We start from the raw sequence: 23,934 nt of genomic DNA on the forward strand, positions 1-23,934 counted from the left end.
TCAACACGACAAAGTCTGGTAAGGCGATAACACTGAATCATTACATCCCACAGGATTTTGCAATTTTCATCCGCGGTAACTCCTTCTAGAGTTTCCTCATATCACGTCTTTGATCTTTGTATGCCGTGATTTCCACAGAGTTCTCAACGGATCATTCTTGCCACATTGTCATGTCGTATTTTACATTCGCGTTGTGCCATACTGTTTCAACCCTCTCACCAAACATTCTGCGTTTAATATTATTATTATTTTTATTATTATTATTATTATTATTATTATTATTATTATTATTAGTAGTAGTAGTAGTAGTAGTAGTAGTAGTAGTAGTGTTGGTGTTGTTGTTGTTATTGTTGTTGTTTATGGTGGTGGTGGTAGTAGTAGTAGTAGTAGTAGTAGTAGTATACTATCTGTCTGTAACATATATATAGTTCAAATTTATAGAAAAACAAAGGCGAAGATAGGTGTGGGAACAACAAGCAGGTGTATTAGTTTGACGCTCGGGAAAAATGGAACAATCTTTTACGTTTCAAGATTACGATCCACGAGAGAAAGGAATGAGAGAAAATAGAGTTAGAATGAAAACAATGCCTGTTGATTTAAGTTGTCTAATATGCCGTTTGTTTTAATTATTTCTCTCTTTATTTCCTCTTATTCCTTTCAGTCGAAGTGCGTAGACTCGAAATGTAAATGACTGATCCAAGCTAATACACTTGCATGTTGTTCTTACATCTGTCTTATCTTGCTCTATATATTTGAACTGTATATTATAAGCTCACACGGTCATACCAGTTTGATCCTGGCTGAACTTCCCACTGTCTTGGACACGCATAACTTAACCACTTCCAGACCTTTCAGCACCTCTCCTCATCCACATATCAGCACTCCACCCAGATTAACATTGGATCTTCGTACTCTTTTGGACTCTACCTTAATGGATCTCACAGGCTATTTTCGTATGTGTGTGTAAGTTTGTGTGTTGGGATTCACCGTCAAACGGCTGGGTGGAATTACGCGAAAATCTATACATATATGTAGAATGATCCGGTGCTGATGCCGGACTTTGTATTTTCCATTGCTTCCATAGTTAACGAGATATTCTTCTATAACCATAATCTTGTGTTTATGAATGCGAAAGGAAGGGGTGATGCATGAATAAGGAAGGATGGAATGATGTCAGTCATACTTGATATTGTGATGATGAAAATTGTACGCAGGAAAAAATAAATGAAACAGCGTTTAAAACCTGTGTGAATGTGTGTGTGTATGTAAAAGGAGGGGTATGTGAATGTGAGTGTGTGTGCATGAGTGTGTGTTTGTGCTTGTGTGTGTGTGTGAGTGAGCGCAATGAAAGTAAGATGGTTGGGGTTTGTGAATGTGTGTGTGCGCGCGCGCAATGGAAGTGTGGTGGTTAACATGCAACGCTGAAAAGAATAATGGAACAGCGTTTCAACTCTGTGTATTCGGTATATTTCACTTGAGTAAAATCTGTTCTCTATAAAATTCCGTGTCTGTTTTTTGTTGATGTAAAGTAATTTCTTTGGTATTTCTCGACTTAATTTTATTTAGCGTCATTATTATTAAATTTATGCATTTCTAATCAATTTGGAGATATTTGCTATCGAGTTGCGTATTTTTTACAATGCATTTGGTGATTATTTGCTTTATTTCTCGGGCAAAATTTACAACTTACAATAAACAAATAAAATTATTCCATTCAAAAATACATGAGTTTGTTTTTAATGATGATTTGAAATGGCAAATGTTTTTTCTAACTGTATTTGCTTGAAAAAAAATGCTTTTCTTTTTACTTAGCAATTCGTTATAATTACTTTTACGATGTGCCTAAATAAAAGCCATCTTTATAGATCAGCGTTCTCAAACTTCTTCGCGATTCGGCTCCCCTTGGACAATGAAAAATTTATTTCTGCTCCCCTGTGTTGAAGAAAAATTTAATATAGCTTCCCAAGTATCTGAGATAGACCACCCGGCCCATGAAAATTCTGACAAAGGGGTGGGGAATCCAATCAAAACAGGGGACCCGAAATCGAAATGATAAGTTTGAGAAACGCTGTTACAGATTATGCCTAACCGAAAACGATCACAGCCACATCAGCCAAACAGACCGAGTGAAACCGGGCTTAGCTGCCAGTATATATATATATATATATATATATATATATATATATATATATATATATATATATATATATATATGCGCATTTGGAGTCCAGTGAATGTAATAGAATATTTCATAATCGTATCCATTCACTGGAGAAATATTAAGTAGCAAGTTCCATTTTTTTCTCCGTTGTTTGTTTTCTTTTCAAAACTTAATTTCTCAACTGACAAACAAATACAGATTTCCATACACCTGTTTAGAATGTAATCACTTCAGGAGCAATTAGTTATTAAAACTCTTTTACATCATTTGAATGTTTTACAAAATTACTTAAATGATTCTCGTTTGATTAATGTATTTTTCATGAATTTGTAAAGAAAATTATGTACACTTTTATACCTTTAAGAATTCATCGCATTATAACATTGTAGGGTAGTATTGAGCTTTTATGCCATTAGGAATAATTTTCTTTTTTCGATCGCTTTTGATTTCTTCTTTGAAAATTAAAACACGAATTACTTTTATTTTAATCATGCTCATTCATTTACGATAAAACATTCGTACACACAACATGCAAGCATGTATGACACGAGATTGTACATACTGGAATACATGTATCCACGCATTTAACGGAAAGTTTAATGTAAAGGCAGTTGTGTATACATACAATTCAATTATTTGTTAATTGTAGAAATTGAATGCCTTTCGGATGTAATTTCAGTGCAACACAGATACACATTTGCGAGTAAAACTGTGTTGTCACATCAATTTAGCATCAGTTAACAATATAAATTGGATTCCCTGTTACCAGATGTGCAAATGTTGTGGTGATAATGGGCAAATACAATTTGACTTTGGAAGTTAGTATTAAAAGAATTTCCGGAGAATATAGGATTAAAATATAAACTGTAGACGTAATGATTTAATAACATTAGACGGTTTACTAACTATATTTCAAAAGACATTTACACATGTAAAACGTAAGCGTCATAATGCCAGGTAAAGATTTCAATACCTCCACATACAGACAAATACTCAGACGCACATCGCACATGCACACGCATGAATTGTTCCCTGTCTGTTCGATTTTATTTAGCGGCGGATAATTCTCAAGCAGATTCGTCTAGATAGAATGTAGTTTGAGTCCTTACAGTTTAAATTATAAGTGCAAGCAATCCTGGTGGATTTCTATGCAATTTTCCTTTACGTCATGTCACTCATTAAATATCTGACATCTCGGGGCCAAAAACATACGCAACATGCTACGATAACAGATCGAGCACAAGACCTCGATGTTGCGAAGTGAAATACTTAACCACTCAGTCAGACTACGAATGCATATACACATATACAACCACCCCACACACACACATGTGTGCACAGCGCATTTTATACGTGTGTATACATATTTTTATAGAGACACACACACACACATATATATACATGAATATATGTGTGTATGTATATATATATATATATATATATATATATATATATATATATATATATATATATACATACTTACACACACACACGCACATATATATATATATATGATGGCAGTCCACTCGTGACCAAAGACGGTTTTAACTTAACAGAGAAAATATAAAGCCAAGACTAGCGTCAATACACCGTAGTCCGACGACGACTTAGCTATCCGAAGTTATCTTCAGTTATTTTGTTATAACGATTAGGGCACCATAGCAGAAGTTATGCAATATCAATGTAAGAATAAAAAAAAAACCTAACAATGACTACCTCCATCTTTAATCTAGCCACTAATTCTTATTATAAATATATTACTAGCAAGGGAACAGTGTAAGCTGCTATAGTCAATGCAAACTGTAGCTGCAATTTGTAATCGGGTAATATCTCAAGGAACTAGCTGGAACGGTTTGTCCACAAAAGAAAAATAAACCATCTTTAACTCAAACCAAAAAAGTATATTTATAGGAATCAAACATTAGTTGCTAGTTTCTCTTCACGTTTCTGAAAACGCAGTAAGACACTTTTGATCAAACATATGTTGGCAAATAGTTCTTTCAAACAAATTTATTCCTATAGCCGTGACGTCACCTAGGATTGTATTGGTGACTGGAATGTTTATGTAACCATAAAACGAATACGGAGTTGAATGACCTTTCTTGTCTGATAACTCTGTGAATGTCTTGGAGCTAATGGCTTGTTTTGCTTTGCTTGTAGCATTTTATACATGGCTGATAGTTCCATTTTAAAGACTATGATGCAAAAGTTTCTCACTCTTCGTAAATATTTTAAAATTGAAATGTATAAACACGTGTTATGTAAGCCAAATATTGCTTTTTGGGTTGCCTAAATCAAAGATTCAAGATTCTGTCATTTCCACTGTTATGCTAAAGTTCTAAAAAGCAGTTTCTAGAAACTTTCGCGTCCACTGTTCCTCACGATGTTCCACCACTGAGTTAAGATGGAATGCTCGGAGATATCCCCCAACATTCCCAAATATATCAATTACGTATTTTTCTGTAAATACTTTATGCATCATTCTTTACTTTTTAAGCTGACATGACCTGCTACAAAAGCTTATTTGAGCAGTAGTATTATATTAGGCTGTTTCACATGAAATGTCACGTTTTAAATTACTTGTTATTTCAGTCATTTAAAAACTCAATTATATATACCTTGCATTTAATCTTGACTATTTTTTACTTTCTCAAAAACTTTGGTATACAAAATTCCTACACACAGACCTTGTGAAAATGATAACAACCAAAAAGTGATTTCTCTGATATGAAATTCAAAAATAGATCCATTCTTCATCCACATTTACAATTGGCCAAAATGACGCCAAAACGGGCATCTTGAAGATTTGAAAACAGTTGCTTGAAATTTGCTGAACCTCTTTATTGACAATTCATGTGGAGCTTCTCAGCAATATCTGTTCTCAAGGCGGGGCTTATGAAAGTGTCAATTGATGGTGCTTTGTGAAGGACCAACACATTTTTTTTTGTGGCCGTTGCCCTTGCACGCAGTCCCATTTTCTGCGGTTATCGTTAAATGGGTCTAATTGCATTTGTTCGCCATTCATTATCAGACCCGTAAAATAAATATTAAAAACAAAACAAGTAATGTTTACATGTTTTATATTAAAGTAAAGAAGAAACGCCTATCAAGCCTGAACGCATTTATCTACCTAATTATCTTCATAAAAGGATAATGATTGTTCTCATTATCAAATATGGTATTAGAGTTATTGTCCTGGATCTATTTGAGCGCTATAATGCGTTATCTATACTAAGTTACCTTTGCATTCACCTACCCACTGTGTACATACATATATACATACATACACACATAGGTACGTACATGCATCTAAATACACACAAACACAAATACACCCCCACACACTTACATGTATACACGCATACTTCGGAACTTCGGACCTCTCTTTAGCGGATTTCGGAAGCAGCTGACAAATCGGGGTGTCTCATTTTAAATTGAATACGTTGAATTTATTCTATTATATTGTATATTTACAGTGTACATGTATTTTACACTGCCAGAGTGGATAGTGTGCTTAATTAAAAGTACAGTACTGTATTTACTCCTTTGTCTTTCGTAATGTAATTGTTGATATAACTACTTCTAACATAACCTATATTAGTGTCGGTATCTACGGACAATCAGGTTCATCAGACCGATGTTACCCACTTTTAGTCCACAGTACCAAAATATGAGTGTATATGTGTGTGTGTAATATAATACAGTATTATAATTGTCACTAAGTGTGACTAGGGTGCTAGGAAAGACCTACATTGCAAGAAATAAGAGCTAAATCGCTCTAATACTGTAGTTTTCATTCATAGAAATTAGAGCCGTTTAGCTCATTTCCTATAATATATGTGTTTCTTAACATCCTAGTCATGCTCTCGTTAAAATTTTCTACGTTTCCCATAATTTACTGAGACCAACGAGGAAGTATCCCTTTGGTACATCCCTAAACTGTGCTCAGATATAAAATTAACGTACTTTTCATCTGAAATTTCCGAACTATTCCGTTAATCATGAAACTCTTCGAAACTAATTCATCCAATTATTAAAATATACGTATCTTTTCCCTGAATACCATAAATAACTTTCAGATCGTTTAGTAAGGAGTGGTATTTAACAATTCATGTTTAACCTACCTTTAGTAATCTCTGATAAGTCTGTATCCTATGCATTGTTGTCTTTCTTTGGGAGCGATAATTGGATTATAGGTTATTATAGAAAATACGAAATGTTATAGATAGTTTGCAATATACTCTTACTGAAAAATATTATCTTGAAGGTGAAATTTCATATCAAAGAGAGGTGACTTGAATTGTACTCTAAATACAATCATTATTTTTGAAAACGTTAGTTAAGTTTCTGAGAAAATTATTTTCTTTAAACTTCTCTAACATATTTCCTGTTTGAATCGTGTCAGCACGACAACCTCGATCATACCTGAATCATTTTAATAAGATAGCAGAGCTATTATCCTACAACTCGCAATGTTTCCATTAGTGAAAGGAACATAGTTTCTTCGTCAAACTGAGATGTACCGGGTAACGATAAGAATTTACTAAACTTCAATAGATATTTACACCGTACCTGATTAATTATTTAATACGTTTAGTAATAATGCTAAACTGACACTTTTATTATACTTTCTCCAAATAGTGATAAAATATTAACATTACAAGAACAAGCATTACAGTCTAAGGCCTGGAGGGAATTTTCTGTGAAATACATCTGGTAACGTGGTGTCAAGGGCTGATTACATTTTCTTTTATATTCTCTTGTTTGTTATTTGCAATAATTTCGTAGTGCGCACCTATTCTTCGTTTCCCTTCACCTTTGATCATACCCTAGTCTACTAGTCTTTAAAGATTTTCTACGTTTAAAATAATAACAGTTGCAAATTTTATATCTCACAATCTTTCTCTATGTATTATCTACATTAGCTATTGTATATTTCGAGTATCTAATGTCTTACTTTTAAATTGTCGGAATACTAAGAAAAGTTACTTTGTTAATATTTATTAACCTCTGATTAATTAAAATCAATCAAAATCAGTGTTATTAGTAGAGGTGATAAAGCATAAAGAAAACGCTTCGCGGTACTTAATTTCGGTATTTTACGATATTAAGTTCAACTCCCTTTGATATCGATTTTGTTTTATCTCCTACAAGTAATGGAATCGATAAATCTGTAACTCTAGTTCTTATTCTGTTTTTCACCACCTCAATGCTCCAGTTTCGAAAGAAATCTTCGGTAGAGAACTATAGGGAATGTTTCTGCAGAATATGTTCAACCGACTTGTATTTGAGTCAAAGGTAAAGGCTTGACTATAAATTAATTGAGGTATGGTTTCGTCTGACCTTCCACCATTTCCTTAATAATATTAAATATTATCCTATAATAATATCAAGGTAATGGTAAAATCAAATGCGACGAGCGACAAAATGATTACTGTCACAACTGCATCAATCCATTTAGTATTCAGTTCAAGAAATTCCAAAATTAATTACATCAAAACTATTACCCACCGACCATGCTAACACATGTTCCATTAAAGTTACTTTATTGGGCTGAGTCCGAAGAGGAGCAAATGTACCGTAATTAATCTATGAAGGGAGATTAGTAAGAGATTTTAGACCGATTCTAATAAACAATGTAAGAATTTGACAGGAAATGTCATTGAGATTATACTGCATCAAAGTGCAAGTTAATGAGAACTGCATGTCCATTAAGAGAGTTTTGAAAAGTCCATCAATGAATTATATACGCAGGGTTTGCATTCACTTTGCACTTGTAATTAAGTAAATAACCTCAAACATATGATCGAAATTATCTCTGGTACAACAGCTTATACGTTAGCATCGTAAATATATATGACACTTAGATTTATCAATAAATAATACTTTTTCAATGGTGACATTGAAAATAATAATAATAATAATAATAATAATAATAATAATAATAATAATAATAATAATAATAACAATAATAATAATAATAATAATAATAATAATAATAATGATGATAATAATAATAATAATAATAATAATAATAATAATAATAATAATAATAATAATAATAACTGATAAGCAAAGTAAAATACTCGCTGAACCAACCATAAACATATGCGAAATACACACGCGAAATCTACACCGGAGAGTTTACAAATTAAAAATAAAATTGAACAAACAGTAAGTATAAAAATGGAGTAATTACGTACATACTCGAATGTCTACACAAGTATATATACATTTTAATACCCATAGGATTACACCCCCCACAGTTTACACAACTACGTGAAATTTACAGGACACACGTACACGCATATGAAAACACGTTTCACAAACGAAGCTAAAAAAAACAAAGTTGTTTTTAATATTTTTCGAACTAAATCAGCTACTGGTTCAAATCTTCCCGAAACACAGGAGCTGGAAGTACCCCACAACCGGAATATTCGAACAGATTGCCGATCATGCTCATCATCAAATAACTAAACGAACAAGAATGAAAAATGATCTGCGGAAGATAATAAAGATGTTCTCAAGGCCTTCTATCATGCCATATATTTTCCCACAAATAAATATAAGACTACAAACCTACTTAAACTGTAAACAAAAGCATCTTGAAGTAAAACCATACATAAACAGTAACAAACTTGCCAACATCAAAAGAAACATTATGAAAAAGAAATTACTTATTGAATTAGAGACTGATCAAATTAAACAATGATTAAGGTATAAAAGGAAGGAAGTTGCAGCAAAAGAAGATACTAATGAGGAAATAATTATAGACCAACCCAGGTCTGAAAATAGGCAATAATGATTGAAAGAGTTAATATACCTGGTAAGCAAAGTGAAATACTCTTTGAACCAACTATAAACACTAAGGTAGATGAAAATCAAATAGATGTAGAAACTCACAGAGAAATTGACTCAACAGAACTACATGATCTAAAACATCAAATCATGATTGAATGGCTGAAAAGTAAAGAAACCAGTATGGATGAACCCGGCACTAAGTGATAAAATCCGCCTTGCACTTAAGGATAACATTTCAGCTACTGATGTTTATATTACAGATCTCAACCACATGTAATATGCATCTGCGAAACATCTCAACGATTCTATGTGGTGAAAAGATTAGAAAACGACATCATTCCCACAAAAAGTCTACTTGGAAAGAGCGTATTAAACACAAAGTTATGCCTGAAAAGAATGTTAAAAAAACCTTAAGTTTGACAAGACTATCAATGTAACAAAAATTGGAAAATTAAAGAAACAAATATTAAAGGAAAACTATGTTTGACATCGATACCACAATAAAAACGATCAAGCAAAAGGTATGTACTAAAGCTGGCCGCATAGCAAGCTATGAACAGCGCGTTATATTGTTCCAGGACAACAGCATGTTTAAAAATAACCCCAAAAATGTTTACAGGAAGACAAGGAAAATTCCAGCTACTGTAGAGTCTGTGTCATCAAAAGAAGTGCAAGAGTTTTGGAATAATATTTGGGCAGAAGAAAAAACACACAATGAAAAGGCCCATTGAATTGATAGAATATCTACTGACTTAGACTTCTTAGAAGAGCAAAAGTGGGAGGGTAGCAAGCGAGAGGATGTAAGATGTAAGGAAGCCAAGTAAATGGAAGTCTCAAATGAGGATAAAATTCTCATCTTCTGGTTGAATGCCTTCCCAGAAAGCCATGGACTGATAACAAAACTTTACAATAATGTTTTGCAACAACCTAGTATGATTCCATTTTGGCTAGTTAATGGTGTAATATTCCTACTTCCAAAAAATTAAGAAGCAAATGAACCAGACATTAATCGACCCATTACCTGCTTAACAACAACGTATAAAATGCTAACATCTGTCTTGGTTAAATATACCTACAGTTGTTTTTTAATAGAATGTGGGATATTCCCTAATGAGCAAAAATGATGTAAACGTGGATCCTATGGTTTGTAGAGATAAGCTACTTATCAATATGATGATCTTGGAAGATTGTCACAAACGACACAAAAACTTGTCTAGATAGGCTATAAAAATGCTTTTGATAGTCTACCACATAGCTGGATTAAGAAATGCCCGGAAACGTATAAAGTAGCACCTACTCTGCGAAACATTTTGTCTGTAAGTACGAGATCATGGAGAACCACACTGACTTTGAACAGTAATTGACATAGGAATTAGAAACTGTCCCTAAAGACTGGACATATAGAAAGAAAAAATAGGCGTAAAACCCAGTTTTGTACAGATCCAGAAAACAGTGATAACTAAGATACTTATAAAGGTTCTTGGAATCTAAGACTACTTGTTGTAGTCCGATTGGAGGGTACTTGACATCTAAGCCCCAAATTAGGATTTTTCTTTTTCCAACAGTCTAATTTCTTGAGTGTACATGATAATGATAATAATAATAATAGCAATAATAATAATAATAATAATAATAATAATAATAATAATAATAATAATAATAATAATAATAATAATAATAATAATAATAATAATAATAATAATAATAATAATAATAATAATAATAATAATAATAATAATAATAATAATAATAATAATAATAATAATAATAATAATAATAATAATATAATAATAATAACAATAAATGCCCTGATGCAGTACCAGACAGTGGCTCTCATGGCTTCTGATCTTAACTGATTGGAAATGTAATCATGTACATCGTTTCGTCTGGGTATAAAATATTGGAGCAAATGTTGTGCTCAATACCACAGATTTGCTTGTCAGTTGTTTGACCGTAAACAGTTGACCATGTCCCTTGGTGGCTGACGATATGTGCATCTCTGATCTCGATCAGCAGTAATAGGAGATGTCATAGATATGTGTAATAGGAGACGTCATAGCCATGTGTTGAGTTATTTAGGGTTTGAATAAGTCACCTCTGGAAACATGGGTGTTTAGTTCATCATTCTTAAATAAACCGTATTCAGAGACCTATTGAGCACGATGTGCTACTCAACCCGAAAAAAAATCTTACTGAGTCCCACCTGCAACATCATGCGCTATCTATCTTGATATAATATAACCGTATCGCGCACATATGATGATGCATGTGCCTGGTGCATCCTTATCACACAGGTAGTTATAATGGGTATATTGGGCTCGTATAATCGCCCCTCCCCCCGTCGCTATGGTGGAATGTATTGCTCTCACACTTCATATTTCTGCCTTGAAATGTATGCGTCAGATGTCAAACTTTCAATCTACACTTATGTTTCACTATTGAGCAGAGAATCCTTATATTGGAAGCATTAACAATGAAATGTGTAATTTGACAAAGGTTTGATTAATTAATTATGGTTCATTACAAAATCCGGAGACGCAGTTTTTAGATTCAATCTAGATACATGAGTGCAGAAAGCTTTTAAGTGACCAGTTTTGCCACAGACGTAAAACTGTGTTTCCCAACATCCACGACTACCCCTATCTCCTCGCACTCTCCAAAACAAGAAAAAAATTCGGGATAGCATGAGCTTCTTTCGGAGCAAACACAACCTGGAACTCAATGGACACTCCTGTTCTGTTATGTTGAGGGCTTCATCGTAAGCTTAACACCCCCCCCCCGTGCTTCTCTAGCATGGCCATTAATCTGGCCTGCTCTCTATGAGGAAGTATGTCTAGGACCCTGAGCTTGGCTACACAACGTCACATGTATAAAGGGACCATCACATAATGGTCAGAGGAGCACATCTTTGTAGCCATCCTACATATTTCCTCTTTTGTTTTATTCGACAGACATAAACTACGGATGACCACACCTCCTCCAGATAATTTTCTATTTCAGCTGGGGAAGCGTATAGCGGCTTCTCTCTCTACTTATAAATCATCATTCTCTTTTTGGTGGAAATCCTTTCCTCAACCGGAAGCGTCATGACACCAGGTCGAATTATATTTTTCTTTTTTTTTTTAAATGCCTCTGCTTTCCCTTACAAGAAATTAGTGGTCCATGTATTTATCATATTTGCGACGGAAATTTTTTCTTTCCGATGTGTATTCTCGTTACTCTTTCGTAAATAGTATTACTATTGATAATGCCGTAGATGTCAGCGCTGTTATTGATGCCGATACTGCTGCTAATAGCTATAATACTGTCGTTGTCGTTGCTGTTACTACTATTATTGCTGTTGGTGTTGTTCTTGCTAATGTCATTATTGCTGTTGTTGGTGTTGTCACGAGTCATGCTGGTGTTTGTGGTCTTGTTTTGGCCGTTGACTTTGTTGTTGATGTTGGTGGTGATGGTAGTGATGGTGTTGGTGTTGGTGTTAGTGGTGTTCTTATCAATAGGTTCTTTGCAAAAGTCAAAGGGGGTGGCGATCGATATGCTTCGTTGACCACTATGCCGGATGTCGATTCAACACGAGGAAACAGATACATTTCCTCCTACCACTAAAGTGATAGATTAAAAAATATATCCGAGAAAGTTTTCGGAAAGGGCTTTCCGCCCGTTCTGTGATTGAAATGAAACTCTTTCAGAAGATACTTGGAAACAATAATTACAGTTTCAGCGATAGAAAACGGCAAAGAAACAAGTAAAAATTGAGAAAACTCACCAGCGATGATTCGAGCGTGGCCGCCACATGTGAAGACTTATTAATAATAATAATAATAATAATAATAATAATATAATAATAATAATAATAATAATAATAATAATAATAACTGATTGGAAGTGTTATCATGTACATTGTTTTGTCTTGGTATAAAGATGGGCTACAGCAAATATTCTGCTCAATACCACAGATTTGCTTGTTCATTATTTGACCTTAAACAGTTGAGCATGTCGCTTAGTGACTGACGATATGTGCTTCTCTGATCACGAGCAGAAGTAGTGGGAGAGCATTATAGTCATGTGTTGAGAGGAGTTCTTTGGGGTTTGAATAATTCACCTTTGGAAACATGGGTATTTCGTTCAACATCCTTAAACAACTCTTACTCAGGGTCCTTTTGAGCGGGATGGGTTACTCGACCAGAAGAAAATTGTAACTGATCCCACCTGCAAGATCACGTGCTGTTTATCTTGATATGAGATCACCATGTCACGCACATATGGTTGGATGCATGTGCCTGGTGTATCCTTATCAGATGGGTAGTCAGGATGGGTATACTGGGTTTCGCATATTTTACCCCATTGTCAATTTGATGGCATGTACTGCTGTCTCACTCAATAATAATAATAATAATAATAATAATAATAATAATAATAATAATAATAATAATAATAATAATAATGATCTCAAATTTAGGCTCAAGGCCAACAATTTCTAGGCAAGAAGTTAGATGATAATAATAATTTGTACAGAAAGAAATGGGGTCAATCTATAGCCCTCATGTATTATCTATTTTGAATATAAAAACTGCGTCTTCGGATTTTGTAATGAAGCGTAATAAATTAATCAAACCTTTGTGAAATTACACATTTCATTATTAATGCTGCCAATGTAAGGATTCTGTGCTCAACAGTGAAACAATGTCGATTGAAAGTTTGACATCTGACGCATACATTTCAAGGCAGAAATATGATGTCAAATGTTTTTTCTGCTCCTCTCATGATGTAAATTGCTGATGAAAATGAATGAAAAGGAAATCTTTAAAACGTAAAATATCTATGGGGGTTAGATAAGAGTGAGAGGAGATAGAAGAAGGCAAAATGTTAATGTAACTGGAATTAGATATATATGCAAATAGCAAAATAAATGTTGTGTCTTAGATATCATGTTAGCATTTTCATCTTTCAAACCCGTTCTACATTCAAAGAGGTGACATGAGAAAAATGAGAAATAACATAAATACACTCAAATAACTTTATTTGAATTACTATTGCTGCTAGTGAGAAGACGACCAATTGGCAGAATCGTTACCAAGCCGGGCGAAATGCTTAGCGCTATTTCGTCTACCGTTACCTTCTGAGTTCAAATTCCGCCGAGATCGACTTTACCATTTATCTTTTCGGGGTCAATAAATTAAGTACCAGTTGCGCACTGGGGTCGATATAATCGACTTAATCCGTTTGTCGGTCCTTGTTTGTCTTCTCTGTGTTTAGCCCCTTGTGGGTAGGAAAGAAATAAATACTTTGTCTACCGTTACGTTCTTCGTTCAAATTCCGTCGAGGTTTCCTTTCATCATTTCGGGTTCGATAAATTAAGACGGTTACGCACTGGGGTCGATGTAATGGACTTAATATCTTTGTCTGTCCTTGTTTGTCCCCTCTATGTTTAGCCCCTTGTGGGCAATAAAGAAATAAGTATCGTTACCACGCCGGGCAAAATTCTTGGTGGCGTTCTAGGTAACATTTACAATGTGTATTAACTTCGTTTCAATGGGCAATGAGTTATCGTTTATTTCGAGATATTTATCAGACACAGTGTGGCTCTGTAGGTGCAGACGAGGCTTGGCTGTAAAAAGCTTGCTTCCCAACAACATGGTTCCGGGCTCAGTTACACTGCTTAGCACCTTGGGTAAGTGTTTGCTACTATAGCCTTATACGTTGGTTGCATAGCATCTAATGATACAATACAGGATAGTAGGGTTAACATAAATATAAGTAATAATACCTGTTATAATAACTCGAGGAATAGCGACATAGCCCTTGATAATACTTCTATGAATTTGAACAGTACCCGGAAATAATGACACTATAATCATGAATAAAAGGATTAGAAAATTACTAATAATAATAATTGCAGTTGCAATTGTGGAGAAATATTCCACTGTCCGCTATTAGGTTAGTACTTAGCAGGAAATGTTATTTGTATTAGATTAGCAAACAAGTAATTTAGTTTTTCGTGAAATATATTTCAATAATTTTTGTCAATATGATTTTTTTCCTTTTGACTTTTGATATCCGTAACATTTAGCTTACTTTAGAAGCAAATTGCGCGTAATTTTGTTTGAAGCTGTTAGTTCAGTGTCAATTTTAACATAGAATGCACAAACAAAAGTTTTCACCACATTTTGCTTTTTTTTATTTCCGTAAAGGAAAGAAAGCTACTGGAGTTCAAAAACAGGTATGTGAAGTTTATGGTGTTGATTGCTAAACAGGTCGCATGTGTCAGAAATAGTTGAAAAAATTCCGTACTATTAGTTTCTATACAGTACTAAGAGAAACTAATAACTTTATTTATATCGGATGCTCAATAAATACGAGGAAACGCTTGAATAACTAAAGTGGGATATAGAGCGTAGACCTCAACCTTACGCAAAGATCCGGTATGGGTGTGAACTATGTTGTATGAAGATATATGAAATATTCAAATATAAAGATAAACGCAAACTAATTAATAATTATATCTTACTGTATTTTTGTGACATAACTTATTCGGTATGCCGCATCATCCATAGCATCCTCTCTGTGATGTCGAAATATATTCAATAAAGCATTCTAGTGACACTTCGATCTATAGTATTTTAATAATTACAATATGTATTTGCCTCTTTCTAGGGGTGAATAACTTCTGTTATGGTTTATATAATATATTTATGTTTTTTTAACAGATTCTTAAAATCCGCAACTCACCTAAATATAAAATATACCCTCTAAGATCTATTACTATTCTACTTCGATCATTTTCTTTCATGTACTTTAGATATATCTTATAAATCCATTTGCAAATATACATTTTTTCTCTATTAAAACTTGGTATATTTATATGTTAATTTTATTTTGTATTAATAACAATTTTCCGGATATAAATTTTTACTATATACCAATATTAGAAATAAACGTTTTTAATTTTATTTTATTTCGTCTTATATCCTTCCTTATATCTTTTTATACCCTTTTATATTATATTTTTATATGTTCGTATAAAAAGATATGTTAAAAATTTTTTCTTATATTTTATAATTTTTTTTATATTTATATTTTTATATTTTAAACCTTTAATACCCTTTTTAATATTTTCATGGATTTATATCAATATATATTTTTAATTACACATTGTATCTTACAAATTCTTATATTTTGTTTTTATGCCTTTATATATCTATGATATATTTTTATAGTTTTATACCACATAAATTTGTGATAATTTATACTTTTTTCGTAAAATTCGCTGCACATCGTAATCTTATTTTATTATATTTTATCAATCATACATGATATTCATTATGTGATTATAGGACTGCATTTGTTTAAATCTTGTATTTGAACGCATTCCTTTATATATTCAGTATCTCTAATTTATTTCCTCTTTACATTAGATCTCATTTCTTGCTGTTTCCTGTCTTTACCCATCCTAATTTAACGCGAATGGTTTTAATATCAGTTTAATTGCATACTGTAGGTATCTATTGCTATTATACATATTTCCGTTATACATTCATCATATAATATTTTATCAGGATATTCTATATATTTCATTTATGAAAAGTCTTAATATTTATCTTATATCTTAATGTATTTCCTTATTAAACATTCTAATTGTAAATTCTAGCATTATATCTTGCTTTAACACTATAAATATGTTAAGTTCCTATGTGCTCCTTCCTTTCTTGTCTGTACGTTTCTTCTACCCCTAATTTCTAATACATATTCATTTAGTTTTTTATATTGCATTCACTTTCAAATGACAATCATAATAAGTATTAATAGCTCTTCTTATCCTTCTTTCTTTAAATTATCATCCCCCTTCTATCACGCATTACCCTTTCTTTTACCACCCCAAGCCTTACCCTTTGGTGTAGACAAAGCCGGTTGTATGATTCCAGTACGTAGATAGTCTAGTAGGTTGTCGTGATATTAATTTATCACCTATGCCTAGAAAACAGCTACAACTCTAAAAAAATTTAATTTTGGATGTTTGAAGACTACATTCCCCTTATTGTCTTCGAAGTGTAGGTAGCTACTCCCACTAAAACCTCCACTAACATCTAAATTCTAGTAGATTCGAGTCTATTTTTCTAAACTCATTCTGTACAAATTCATCAGAATTAACGTAAGTATTTGAGCTCCGTCGCTGATACAAATATGTTAAAGCAGTTTGCTTTCCATTTGTGTTTGAAGTCTATGCAGTCATCTGACGAAAGTGGTTTCTTTGCAATGGTGTAATGTCTCAATTAATCAATTAAAGGAATCGCTTGAAACGGCTTTAATGAGCTGATGCCTGTTCATCTTTGTTACTCATATATATATATATATATATATATATATATATATATATAATATATATATATATATATATATATATATATATATATATTTATATATATTTAGCGATAGAGGAACACAGCTTTAAAGGATCTAGTATTTCATTCATTCGCAACATATGTATATTTTAAAAGACAGAAAAATTTGAAAATCGGCTATAATAATGTAGTCTTCCAGTCTCGTTATTTTGAAAGTATGATGTTGTGGAGAACAAAATGGAGAAAAATATTACAGAGTTTTAAAACTTGAAAAAGCTGTATATTTTTAGCCAATACTGACACAGAAATTTTCCGCGTTTAGCGGACCCGTATCAACTTTAAGGTTGTACTCTGTGAAGTTTACAGTTTAGCATCTGACCTGTTCACTGTATGTTTCTAAATAAACAGAAATACCTAATAAAATCAACATGTATTATCTTACTGTTTCTTTCTGTTTCTTTTGTCTACTCATTGATTGTATGGTTCTATTATTTTCTTTTTAATTTGTTATATTGATATATTTGTCTGCATGTGTTTACTTTATGCATATTTCAGTATTATGTATACCTGTCATGCATTTGTGTACATCATTAATATATAAGTGCATGTGGATGTATGTATTCATATATATAAGTTTATATATTCATTTATGAAGTGATGGGTGTATGTGTGGCTGTGTATGTGTGTCTGTCTCCAAAACTCCAAAGTTGAGTAACGTTTTCATACTTGGATTTGCAAATTACGATAAGAATAACAGTGGTCAACAAAGAATTTGTCCGAAGGAAAAATATCACATGCATCACATACGTTTTTGCATGCAGAATTTAAAAAATAATGTCAAATTATCTGTATCACCCACGGTTTCTGGGATATTACCCTTGGTCGACATAGGATGACCGTTGGCGCAAGATGGAAGCACTAGGCCTTGTTCAAAGAATATATTTTCAAAGTGACACACAATTCCTGGTCTCGTAAAGAGAAACCATTTAGTTTTAAATTTTTGAGCGAGAAGTAAGAAGTAACAGTACTACAGTGTAAAATCTATTTGCCAGCGTAAAGTGGAATGAAACTAAAAATGGTAGTAACATCGTCTTAACCAGGACTGCAATTTACGCTAGCAAATAGATGTTACTCTGTAGTACTGTTACTACTTACTTCTAGCACAGAGATTTAAGACTACCTGCTTTCTTCTTTACGAGACAAGTGTCTGTGTGTCACTATAAAAGTATATATATGAACAAGACCTAGTGCTGCCATCTCGTGCCAGCCGTCGTCCTATGCCGACCAAGGGAAATAACCCAGAAACCATGGTACACAGGTACCGTTTAAATCTGAGGGGGGTGGACATTACCTACCTTGTTCGAGGTCTAAAGATGCAGTTTCCATCGGTAGCCAGCTCGAAAATATGTTGCCCTGGGGATATAAAAAAAGGAGGAACATCTTCCTAACCAAGACTGCCAATTTACTTTAGCAAATAAATACTACTCTTTAGTACTGTTATTTTCTCAATATCGTTCTCTGCTTGCGTTGAGTGATGGCACACATTTTATTGAGATATATGTGTAAATGCATATATATATATATATATATATATATATACGTAGATTTATACCACACATACATAAACCACACATACCCACGCACAAACACGCGTACATACACACATGTATATGTATGTATGCTTGTATATATGTATGCATAAATAAATAGTTACACAGAAATACACCTACAGATATCTTTATGTATACAAACATTTAAAGTAAATATTTTAGACTATAAAATTACGTGTACTGATTTGCTTGTATTCCTATATTCGTATTCTGATACCTTTCAAACCTATGGAAACTAAGTACCTTATCAATTATTTTTTACATCGTCTATCCATTAACCCGTAAAATCTTAGCGTGCATGTGAAGTTCTAGTGTCATTTTATTACTAAAAAACAATATGGCCTCAAACAGGCCATCTAGATCCAAGAATCTATACGGCATTCTCACCAGTCCCTAGTTCAAAATAGAAAAGTACCGCTCTGGCAGTTGTTTATGCCCACAATCTTACGTTTCAACTCTAACACAAAAGACTATACTTCTGGTGCTAAGCCTTTCCGAAAGAACACCTGCATCACGTGCATGTACCATAACTGGGCAAAAGATGTCTTAGGTTTAGCTGCAGGTGCGTGTGTACTGGATATCTTTGTTTCAGTGATGGGTCAAAGCATCTTTAGAGTTCTGAAATAATTGAGCTAATGAACACGGTACTAGTTGGTTCTGCGGCCATGCACAAATATATATATAATATATATATATATATAATATATATATATATATATATATATACATATACATATATACAAATATGTATATGTGTGTGTGTATGTATGTATACATATACCTACATATACATGCACAAATGTATATATAAGTATATATATATATATATATATATATATATATATATATATTATATATATATATATATGTATGTATGTATGTTTGTATGTATATGTATATATACATATAGGTGGAGGCGCAATGACCCAGTGGTTAGGGCAGCAGACTCGTGGTCGTAGGATCGCGGTTTCGAATCCCAGACCAGGCGTTGTGAGTGTTTATTGGGCGAAAACACCTAAAGCTCCACGAAGCTCCGCCAGGGGGTGCTGGTGATCCCTGCTGTACTCTTTCGCCACAACTTTCTCTCACTCTTTCTTCAGTAGGCCTGCTCGCTTAGCCAGCGGACTGGCGTCATTTTAAGACTGAAACAATGCGAAGCGCATTGTGCCCAGCGATGTGTAGCAACATCTGATAGTCAGTCACGTAGCCACGTGATGTATGTATATGTATATATATATATATATATATATATATATATATAAATGATTGTGTGTATGGCCTTGTTTTTCTGAAAAAATAATGGAAGCGTGAAAGGTAACACATTAAATTTTCAATTAAGATACGCTAATCTTGCCTTCTAAGCAAAGTATCTTACTTGAAAGGACTTATAAATATATTTTGTCTGTTATATTTCGGAACGTAGCGATGTGTGCGGACGCGAATGCACGCGTGGTAGTTAGTTAGTTAGTTAATTTTTGGGCTCAAAAAGCAAAAAGCAAGGCCATGTAGGGGGACATGGAGTTATGTACAGGGTGGTGTTCATGTAAAGAGTTCAGGCCACTTGTGGTCAAGGGAGACTTTGAACCGAGCGGTCGTTGGCATCTTCACTATCTCGTCCGGCAGCTTATTCCACGGATCCGCAACCCGGACGGAGAAAGCCCCTCTCCTCCGATTGAGATGAAATCGTCGCAGATAGACCTTTTCAGAGTGACCCCGCAGCCGACGCTCTGGAAATGGAGTGAAGAACAGCTCTTTCGGGAGGTTACACTTTCCGCTTATGATGTTGTGAGCAAGAATGAGATCACCACGGCGTCGTCGTTTTTCTAGAGAATAAAGGTCGAGCGTCTTCAGCCTTTCTTCTAGCCCTCAATACTCCTGATATTTTTCTAGATGGTGGGTATATCTTTATCGAGAGTGTATATCAGTGGTTCCCAAAGCTTTCATTGCCAAGTATCCCGTTTATTTAAATGAGTTTTCCGACGGACCCCAGGATATTGAAACGTCTGTCAGCTGAACATGATCACGGACCCCTAATACTACATTTGCAGACTACAGCTAGGAAAGTACTGGTTTAGATGTTGTAGTGTTTGGGGGCAGCAAAGTAATTTTAATCGTTTTTGTTATCAACCAGTATTTATCAACGTGCACTCTTAACATGACTAACATCATACAAAAAACATCACCATTTTGCTATTCTTTTAAAAGTTAATATGTTTAATAGCAAGGTAGCACTGATCGAGTACACATTTTTTAAAATCCAGATTACAGCAATGGCCTTCCTGTCTCTTCTGATATAACCGCAATTATCTTATGCCTGTCGATTTCGAATTTGGGGATATTTAGCTGTTATTTCTTTTCAGCAAATAATCACGATATTATTCTGCTGTTGAATCATACTCAGTACAGTTTATGAAATCTAAACGAAATTATTCCCCAAAATTTATTAATATTTTTGGTTAGATAATGTCATGTTACCAAATATCAAGGAAATAAATCATGTTTGAGAAACAAGAGATTGCTTGAAAACGAGATATCATTCCGCTTGGCTATATGTTCCAGTAAACGCACCACCACCTCCTCAGCATAAACCACTTTTCATTTCCTCTTTATGTCTTGTGTAAAAACAATAATCGAATTGAAAAAATTCTATATTTCATCTATGCATGAATATATTCTGATCTATGTATCTCCATGCTCCTCAAAATAGTCTTTATATTTATTCAGTTATTATTAATTTTTCTTGCCTTTAACATTATTAAAATTCATTTGAGATTTCTGATGTTTGATGATTGTATTTTTTTTTGCTATGCTTAACAATATCTTTTGATGCTTTCCAACTACGAGGAAGCGTCTTTTGATCTTCCACACAGACAAACAAGTACTCATGCATTAGTGTGTGTATGTGTGTGTATGTGTGTGTGTGTGTATATATTTCTCTTACAAACATTTAATCATCTGCAAAGAAAGTGGTATAGATTTCTTCCTATTGAATTTTATCTCTTGTGATTGCACGTTGCGCTGTTACTTTAGAGAATGGCTGAGTTGTCCGTTTTAACAATTTAACAGACATTGATATTAGACATAACCTTACATGCTATAAATCAAATTATAAATTACAAGTGTGATACATAGAGGCACCATATTTTCGGTTTAAAAAGTCGAAATCAGGCATTGAGATACAAAGAAAAACATGTTAGAAAAGAAAATTTACGATAATGATTGTAATATTTTACAGAAGAAAATTATATGTGGACATCAGAATAATGGGAATTACAACAAAACGTATACAGGTTTCACGTCTGATATATACCCTAAATTCTTCGACAGTTAAATTTACAAATTCCTATTTTTCCGGTGTTGATTTTATGAGACGTGGTAAAAAAACGTCATATTGAAAGTTTTACAAACTTACGCCTACATTATATATAGTGGCGTTAATATGCAGAATGTTAGACCGCGCGCGTGTGCGTATGGGTATTATATATATTTTTTTCCAACTAACACTCGAATTAAAATAAATACTAGACACATGTTCTGGAATGTGTATATTCGTTAGTGAGCTCCAGCTTAAAATGAACACACACACACACGCGCACACAGACTCATACAAACACACACACGTGTACATATATTTGCATATATGTATGTACGAATGAATCTAAAAATGTAAATAAGTTTATATAACATGTGGAGAAACAGATGCAAATTAGCAGTGTCTGTAAAATCATGAAGATTAGATTTAAAACTCTACGGTAGGTGCAATCGTATAGGGAACCATCATGTTACTATGATCACAGACATGTCAGAACACTGGGAATTAATTCTGATTGTTTTGATAAATCCATTGATCTTACAAACTTATATGTTCGTACTCACTCACGCACTTTTGTCTCCCTCATCTATATATCAATGTTAAATGCTCTTACAGACTCACGACTACACAAATTATCTACAATAAACAAAATGCGCTGACAATAAAATCAACATCCGCATAAATGCATGAGTTTTGTGTTTATCAAACTGAAAACACACATGCTCTATGTCTGAATTTTATTCCCCAAAGAAGAGTCCAGCTGTTCAATAACAAATCAGAGAAGCAGATACAGACCCAGATAAAACATACTGAAAAAGTTCAACGTGTATTTCCTCCAACAATAATTCAACAGCATCAACAACAACAACAACAACAACAACATAAACATAAACAATATGACGAACAGTCACGGTCAAAGCTAGCACAACTGATGACATATTAACCACCACTCAACAACCCTTCAAGGTCCAGCTACCCTCATGCTTTATTTCCTCAGAATACCATAGCCGGCCCACCATTATCTTTTCCTCATATTCTGTTACCACCACCATCACTAATACCATTATATTTCACCTCTCACTTCTCTAATGTAAGTATGTATGTATCTATGTATGCATGTAATGCATGTATGTATTTATGAATGTATGTATGTATGAATAGGTTTTTCCTTGAGTATAATTCAAGTTCTTCTTGAGAGAGTTTAAGTCGGTTGCTGATAAGACAAGAAGAATTTTTGCGTTAAGAAAGTTCCCGGTGTTTGAGAATCGCGTTGGTATGTTGGTTAAACTGTCGATTGTGTGCATCTATTTGTGCATCTATTCGCATTATGTTCATCTATTCGCATAAGAATCTCACATAAAGAATTTCTAGAATGTCTTACATATCTCCACTGTCCCACTAATATATTGGATCTGGAGATCAACGGTAATTTCGTTTGCTCTTTTCTGTAAAACCAAATACTTCAAGATTTTGTGTAAATTGGTTGGTACATGTATGTATATTATTATTCCCTTTTATTTCAAGATTTCTCGATAATAGTGAAAGAGCCGGTTTCTAACCTAGATCCAAGCTTCCTTCATTAGAATTTTAACATAAACAGCAGGGTATTTATGTATGCATATATGTATGTATATGTACACATTTGGATGTTTTGTTTTATGTATGTTTTCTCATGCATATACTTGCATATCTAGACATGCTCATGTATCT

The 23,934-nt window shown here is 33.5% G+C and overlaps 1 long non-coding RNA gene across 1 annotated transcript; it reads left to right on the forward strand.

Moving 5' to 3' along the window:
* Positions 1 to 12,267: 12,267 nt before the first annotated feature.
* LOC118765497 lies at positions 12,268 to 19,850 on the forward strand. The gene is made up of 3 exons (XR_005001361.1): positions 12,268 to 12,407; positions 19,338 to 19,339; positions 19,822 to 19,850. It is a non-coding gene; the product is annotated as an uncharacterized LOC118765497 (long non-coding RNA).
* The last annotated feature ends 4,084 nt before the right edge of the window (positions 19,851 to 23,934 follow it).

The sequence above is a fragment of the Octopus sinensis genome, linkage group LG11 (assembly GCF_006345805.1).
Source record: "Octopus sinensis linkage group LG11, ASM634580v1, whole genome shotgun sequence".
Lineage (NCBI taxonomy): Eukaryota > Metazoa > Mollusca > Cephalopoda > Octopoda > Octopodidae > Octopus > Octopus sinensis.